The sequence below is a fragment of the Myotis brandtii genome, unplaced genomic scaffold (genome assembly GCF_000412655.1).
Source record: "Myotis brandtii unplaced genomic scaffold, ASM41265v1 scaffold17, whole genome shotgun sequence".
Taxonomy (NCBI): Eukaryota; Metazoa; Chordata; class Mammalia; order Chiroptera; family Vespertilionidae; genus Myotis; species Myotis brandtii.
Genome location: NW_005356259.1, coordinates 3,729,817 through 3,738,057, shown reverse-complemented (window position 1 = coordinate 3,738,057; position 8,241 = coordinate 3,729,817).

The window sequence follows — 8,241 nt, the reverse complement described above, 5'->3', positions numbered from 1 at the left end:
TTTTAGATTTGTTTTCTCTGAGAATTTAAGAGCGTATCCCTCATAAAACTCTATGAGTTCTGGAAATATGATTAAATCTTATTTTTTGGTATTTAATATTTCAAAAGATAAAAGGGGATCTTGAATGTTTTACTTTTCCCTCTTTATTAGGAATGTGAAATTCTTTATATGTAATAATCAAAATATGCTGTTTTCTCAAACAACATAAAAGTGGTACTGTTATTTGGATTTGCATCATTTCTATATTCTGAACTATGTGTGTATATATTCATTTTAGGCTATAATTTTGGATTCTTTAAAAAAAATAAAAACAGTAAATTTTCTTTATAAAACTAGCAAACAACAATTGCTAATTTATGTCTTATATTTTCCAGTTGAGAATGTGGCCATGTGTGTCACGAGGTGGATGAGATCATTCCTATGTTGTGGAAGCTGAAGTGCTTTTCTAAGTCCATGGGTGGTCTGGCCAGATTTCCGAGTTGAGTTAGAACAATCTTTTATGTCATGGGATGCCTTGCCCAGGTTGTGCAATGTAACCATTAAAACCAAGCAAACCTGTTACTCAGCTACCTCATTTCTATTTCTTCTGTATCCAAATTAGATTATTTCAATACAAACATGATTCAATAGAATATTTACCAGGTGATAAGGATTGTAAAAATTTCTGTGGACTTACCGAATTAAAAACACACACAAAAAAACTAGTTTGAAAATATGCTGTGAGCCAGGTGGGACTTGGAAGGCACTCTAAAAAAGACTTTATTATTTAGATAAAATCCAGGTTCAACCCAGAACAGGTGATATCAAAGTCACTAGTTTTTTACAGGTGGTTCTCCTTCTCTCTTTTCTACCCACTTGGGATACCCATAAGCTCCCTTTATGTCTCATCCTAGGACTATGTCACAGGTGTGGTAGGTGTGGCCCTGCTACTGGCATATAGCTTCTGCTTCCCACCAAGGCCCAAGAACAGGTCATTGGAGTAGGAATGGATGGGGCTGTTCTTGCTCTGGGTAGAAGGCAGGAGAGAAAGCAAGAGAAGTACTGTATGTGAATCATCCTAACAAGAGAGCTTTTTAAGTTCTTGTTTCAATCGTTCCATATTTCTTTAGTTTTTCCACAATGGCCTTAAGAGTCGGTCGTCTATTTCCTTTAAAGTAGAAGATTCGTTTTTTTTATTGCTTTGTGTTCTGCCATCCAAATTTATTTTGATAAAAATGTGGATCAATTAACTTTGAACTCAATTTTAACTGGTACTTAATTTGTTACCTTCTCAAGTATTACTTCCTCAAAGAAAAATAAAACAAGTATGATCCTGAAAAATGGATTTGGGGAAATTTTATTTTAAAAAAAGAAATTGCTAACATTTCTTTGGGCGGTTCTGTGCTATAACTTTCCACTGTCAACATCTGAAATTTCCAGGGTTTCTTTACAAAAACTGCTCTTGCATAATATTTTTCTTCTCTGTTTTGTTCTATAACTAGAGGCCCGATGCATGAAAGTCATGCAAGAGTAGGCCTTCCTTCCCCGGGCTGCTGGCACCGGCTTCCCTCTGGCACCCGGGACCCGGGCTTCCCTCGCAGCCCCGGCTTCATCTGGAAGGTAGTCCAGAAGGATGTCGGTCTAATTAGCATATTATGCTTTTATTATTATAGATGTTTCAAGCCCACAACTACTTTGCTGCATTCTGAGGACATTTCAGGGTCTAAATCATGTAGAGATATACAGATTATTGATTGTATTATTCACTGTATATTCTAAACAAATGATTTTTGAGTGCCTACTATGTGCCAGTCACTGTCTGGGTGCCAGAGGTACAAAAATGAAGCTAATTGGGGGGAATACATACATATTTGAATAATTATAAAGTAGCCAATGAAATATTAAAAGATCTACAAAGTACAACTAGGACTAGACAATGGAATAACTAATTGTGCCAAAGAGAGTCAAGGAATGTGATAATATTTGATCACGGTATTAAAGAATGACGAGAGATTCGCCCAGTGGGTCTACCCAGTGGGAGTAGGCATTCAATTACAGGGAACATTGTTTGCAAAAGCAGGGAGGCCTGAAATGCAAGATAAATCCTGAAAGTGGCCTGGAATCACTGGAATTTAGGGTACAAAGATTAAGCATAAGTTCCTTTCACCAGTTGGCTGGCTCTCCCAGCTGCCTCTCACATTCTCCTCTTAGTTTCACGCCTGCTTCAGCTCCCAATACAACAGAGCTCTTTTTCTCCCCCAGCACCTCTGGTCATTGAGTAGGTAATTTCTCAGCTACTTTATGAGCATGAGACTCCTTTCATGAAAGGGACACGCCTTGTGCCTCATATTACTTTCTTTAACAAAACCAGCCACTCCCAGTCTGATTACTCCTCCTACTCACTGGGGTTTATTTCCCCAAAGACTTGACTGTTTTCAAGTCAAGGCCATTTTGGAAGACTGAAGATTTATCATCAATTGGGATAATTAAACAGTATATAGCAAATTCTGAAAATAACCCTGAGAAGTATTCCAAAAATATTTTGAGAAATTCTAGCATCAATTATAGCCTCTAAAGAAGATTCTTTGAAAATAACACTCCACTGGATGTGCAAATTCCAGCGTGTTTTAAAATAGTCATATTGTTAATTTTTAGGTGTGATAATGATATTGTGGTTATCTTTTTAAAGTCATATTTTGGAGAGACATATTGAAATAATAAGGTGAAATAGTGTGGGATTTACTTTAAAATAATCCAGTGATGGGAGGAAAGGTTAAGTGTGGGGAGTAGACGAAATAATATTAATGGATAGACATCTGAAGCTCATTGCACTAGTCTATTTTTGCATGTTTAAAACATTCAGTAGTAAAAAGTCACCTTACCTTATAGTCACATTTCATCTTGTCCTTGTAGGTGAAAAAGAAATAATCATTTTTACAAATATAAAGGCACATGGAGTACTTTAATATCCTCAATTCATTAGCCCCTCCAGAGACTGAGATAGTCTGAGTTCTCTATAAGGACTCTAATGCCTTTTGCTGTAAAGGATTTATTTTGGAAATAAATAACCTTTTAGTATTTCTAAAGATAACTAAGTAGGCAATTAAACATGCAAATCTAACAACACTAAAAATTCTACCTTTTATCCCAAAGAGTGCACCATTTCTTATTTTAGCTTGTCATTGTCTTTTATTTTTACAGCACATCTGCACTATAAACACTAATGAATAAAACTTACCTAGTGTAATTGTAATTTTCCTCCTGTTATAATGTCTCAAGTTATATTGATTTATTTGTCTTCTTTACAGTGCCTTCCTCCACCTACTTAAAAATTTTGTAAAAGAACTCCAGGCATTCTTGGACAATAAAGATCTTGTTAAAATCAGGTCTCTTTTTAATTCAAATTGTTTAGCCTGTAGAATAGCTTATAGCATGAGATGTTTTAGCTTCTCTTAAGCATGTAAAATGCTTTGTTACAGGAATGGTCAGGTGACTCAATGGGTCCTCTTCTTGCCTGGGTGAGCACACACTCCAGAGCATAGGGCGAGCTCACCAGGCTGAGCTCACATCGGACCTCAGAGATGCTGGAGATGAACAATGACCACAGGCAAGTTCGTGCTCTTGTTTAAAACAATTCCACACTCATAATATGTGCATTTTGTAGTGGTCCTCCTTCCTCCAAATCCAGCTTAACCAACACACCTTTAATTCTTGACTTTTTCATTTTATAGATCACCTCTACCAATTTCAATTTATACATTCTCCAGGACACTTTCCCTTTAGGTGAATATTTCCCAAAGTGTAACCTAAGGGCCACTTCTGTCCAGTTGCGTGGAGTGCTGCCCCCCACAGGCATTCTGGATCAGAATCTCTGGAGGTGAGGCCTGGGAATGGGGCTCCAGGGCACATTATCAACGGGCAGCAAAGCTTAGGAGGAAGTTTTCGTTTGGCTATGGAATGGCAGGACCAAGCACAGTAAACCACTACTCCTCTTCTGCCTACCTACCCTCTTCTTTAGAAGTGTATTTCCTCAAGAACTGGACTCAGCCCGGCCAGCATAGTTCAGTGGTGAGCATCGACCTATGAACCAGGAGGTTGCGGTTGGATTCCCAGTCAGGGCATATGCTCAGGTTGCAGGCTTGATCCCCAGGGGGGAGCATGCAGGAGGCAGCCAATGATTCTCTCGCATCATTGATGTTGCTATCTATCTCTCCTCCTCCTCCCTTCCTCTCTGGAATCAATAAAAAAAATATATATTTTAAAAAAGAAATAGACTCATAAACAGAAAACAGATGGTTGTCAGAGGGGAGAGGGCTTGGGGGACTGGGTGAAAAAGGTGAAGGGATTAAGAAGTACAAATTGGTAATTACAAAATAGTTATGGGATGTAAAGTACAGTATAGAGAATATAATCAATAATAATGTAATAACTATGTATGGTGCCAGGTGGGTACTAGAAATATTATGGAGAACACTTTGCAAAGTATATGATTGTCTAACTACTATGCTGTACACCTGGTAGTAATACAAAATAATATTGAATGTAAATTGTCATTGAAAAATAAAGCTTAAAAATAAATACTGGTTTCAATGGTTAGTCATTCTCATTCTTTTAAAATTTTAAAAATTTGTGAGTATTTTATGTCAATGAGGAGATACTACTTAGGCAAGTTGTGCTGTTTTAGGGTAGCAGTCTTCAAACTATACCTATATATACTACACACACACACACACACACACACACACACACACACGATGGTATAGGAAGACTTTTCAAGAGCTATGAAGGCCAAGGAGAGTTTTAAAGGATCAGGATTCTGGATATTCAGTTTCCCTTTGCACTGCTGAAAACTATTCTGCAAAAATAATGTCGGAGAGCGGCCCAAGAGGGCAAAAGAGGAGGCTCCTCTTGAGCTCCCATTCCCCCGTGGATGCACTGGTAGTACAGCCACATGTGGAGCAATTCCCTCTGAAAGAGATCCAGAAACTAGCCAAGCAACTCCCACACATCAGACAAATAAGAAAATACCCACATCAAAACAGGTAAAAGCTGAGACACACTGTCTCCATAAACCTCACCCCCCAGCGCTGCACCATACAATGAGGAGGGAACCTTCTCCCTGAGGCGTGAAGGGTTTGGACTCTATACTGAGTGGCCCAACTATAAAGACTCCCACTCAGTTGGCCACCAAAACCCCCAGCTCTGAAAGTCAATGGGCCTTGCTTCCAAGAGACCCACAAGATCATAGCAAACAAACATAATATTATCAATAAATGATGATGGGAAAATTGGACAGTCACATGCAAAAGAATGAAATGGGATCTCGATCTCATGCTTACACAAAAACAGCTCAAAGTGGATTAAAGACTTGAATGTAAGATCTGAAGCTGTAAAACTCCTAGAAGAAAACAAAGGGGGGCGGGGAGTTCTTTGATATTGGTTTTGACAGTGATTTTTTTTGGATTTTAAGCCAAAATCCAAGGCAAAAAAGAAAAAGTAAACAAGTGGGACTACATTAAAATGTTTTGCACTGCAAAGGAAACCATCAACAAAAAGAAAGACAACCTTTGGAATGGGAGGAGATATTTGCTAACCACATAACCAGTAAAAGTTTACTATGCAAAATTTGCTAGGAACACTAGCAAAAAGGGAAATAACCCAATTTAAAAATAGGCAAAGGATCTGAATAGACATTTTCCCAAGGACATACAGATGGCCCAACGGGTACATAAAAAGGTGCTCAGCACACTAATCAGCACAAATATAAGTCAAATCAAAACCACAATGAGATATTACCTCACACGTGTTAGAATGGCTATCCTCTAAAAGACAAGAAATGTGTATTTATAAGGATGTGGAGAAAGAGGAACTCTTGTACACCATTGGTGGGAATGTAAATTAGTGCAGCCATTATACAAAACAGTAAGGAGGTTCGTCAAAAAATGAAAAATAGAACTACCACATGATCTAGCAATCCCGCTTCTGGGTATATATCTAAAGGAAATGAAATCACTATCTTGAAGAGATATCTGTACTCCCATATTCATTGCAGCTTTAATCACAATAGACAAAGTGTGGAAACAACTTAAATGTCCGTCACCAGGTGAATAGATCAGAAAAATGTGACACACACACACACACACACACGCACACGCGCACACGCGCACACACACACACCAATAAGGAAATCTTGTCATTTATAACAACATGGATGAACATGCAGGGCATTATGCTAAGTGAAATAAGCCAGACAGAAAAAGACAAATACTGCATGGTACCGCTTATATGGGGAATCTAAAAAAAAGCCAAACTCATAGAAACAGAGAGTAGAAAGTGGTTTCCAGCGACTGGGGGTTGAGGGAAATAGAGGTTGATAAAAGGATACAAACTTTCAGTTACAGGATGAATAAAGTCTGAAGATCTAATGTGTAACATGGTGACTATAGTTGACAACTCTGTAGAGCATAATTGAAATTTGCCAGGAGAGTAAAACTTACATGTTCTCACTGTCTTTCTCCACCAAAAAAATAAATATGTGAGGTGATGAATGTATTCATTAATTTGATGGGACAAATTCTTTCACAATGTATACTTATATCAAATTATCACGTTATACACTTTATTTTATAATTTTATCAATTATCTATACTAATAAAAGCCTAGGTGGTCCTCACGCCTTCACACGACACCCTCACATCATCCCAAGGTGGCTGCCCTCATGTCACAAGATGGCCGACCTCATGGAACAGGATGGCCACCACAAGATGGCCAGCAGGAGAGGGCAGTTTAGGGCGAACAGGCCAGCAGGGGAGCAGTTAGGCGTCAATCAGGCAGGCGGAGCAGCAGTAAGGGGGCGATCAGGCAGGCAGGCAGGTAGCAGTTAGGAGCCAGTGGTCCCGGATTGTGAGAGGGATGTCCGACTGCCGGTTTAGGCCCGATCCCTGTGAGATTGGGCCTAAACTGGCAGTCAGACACCCCCCAAGGGGTCCCAGATTGGAGGGGGTGCAGGCTGGGCTGAGGGACACCCCTCTGCCCACCCCATGCACGAATTTCATGCACTGGGCCTCTAGTATATTAATAAAGCTAAAAATAATTTTTAAAACCTGATCTGCCTGAGGATAAAAAATTTCCACCTCTTCTTTCACACATCTCTTCCCTATTATGTCAGATTTTAAAGGAGAAAGGCCCCTTCTTACCCTAATCTTTCTATAGTGTATTACCTTTTGGTAGAAAAACCTCTGTAATCCACAGAGATATTTAGAAACACAGAGATATTTAGAAACACAGCATAGGTATTGGTATTGTGTTGAGAAAGGAGTTACATTAATGAATGAGTAACAATTCCATTTGCAATTAGATGGTTTTCTATTTCACTTTCAAAGATCTACAATCAAGTTCTCAACTGAGAGAATATTAAAAGCAAATTTGGTGCTAGGTTTCCCCATGATTTTTGCCATATGATTCTGAGAGTGCAAAAAATTGCGGGCATTGCTGTAACAAAATTCCTATTTCTACTTACTTATTTACAAGAACAAATTTTGCTCAACATTTACATTAATAATAAAGCACAAAAAGATAGGGGAATAAAACTGAGGTTAAACCCTATCTCCATTTAGCCATAAATAATTAGTAATTATGCTAAATTGATACCTGACCTAATTTTAACAAAAATTACATACTTGACCTCATTTTAGCCAAACCAGCCAATTCTATCCAACTCATTAAGCGATACATTAAAACAAAATTAGCTTTTTCTTATTAAATATATTTCCTTATAAAATGTATTCATGTTATTTTTATCAATAGTATGCTGATAATAATTGAAATGATAATCCAGGATAATTATTAAACACAGCTTTATGGTCACCCAAAAATTTTTAAATGTAATTTCAATGGATATGCTTTTTGTTATGATAATTAAGGTAATTGACAAAAGACTTTCAAGAATAAAAATATGTCCTACTAGGATGGAATTCTTTGGTATAAGCAGAATAAAAATATGAGTTCAACGAGAGAAAAAGGAAAGATTCAAAATCTCTGATTATTAAAAACAGCTTGGTCAGCCCTAGCTAGTTTGGCTCAGTGGATAGAACGTCAGCCTGTGGACTGAAGTGTTGCAGGTTCAATTCCAGTCAAGAGCACATGCCTGGTTGTGGGCTCAATCCCCAGTAAGGGGCATACAAGAGGCAGCTGATCAATGATTCTCTCTTTTCATTAATGTTTCTATCTCTTCCTCTCTGAAATCAATAAAAATATTTTATT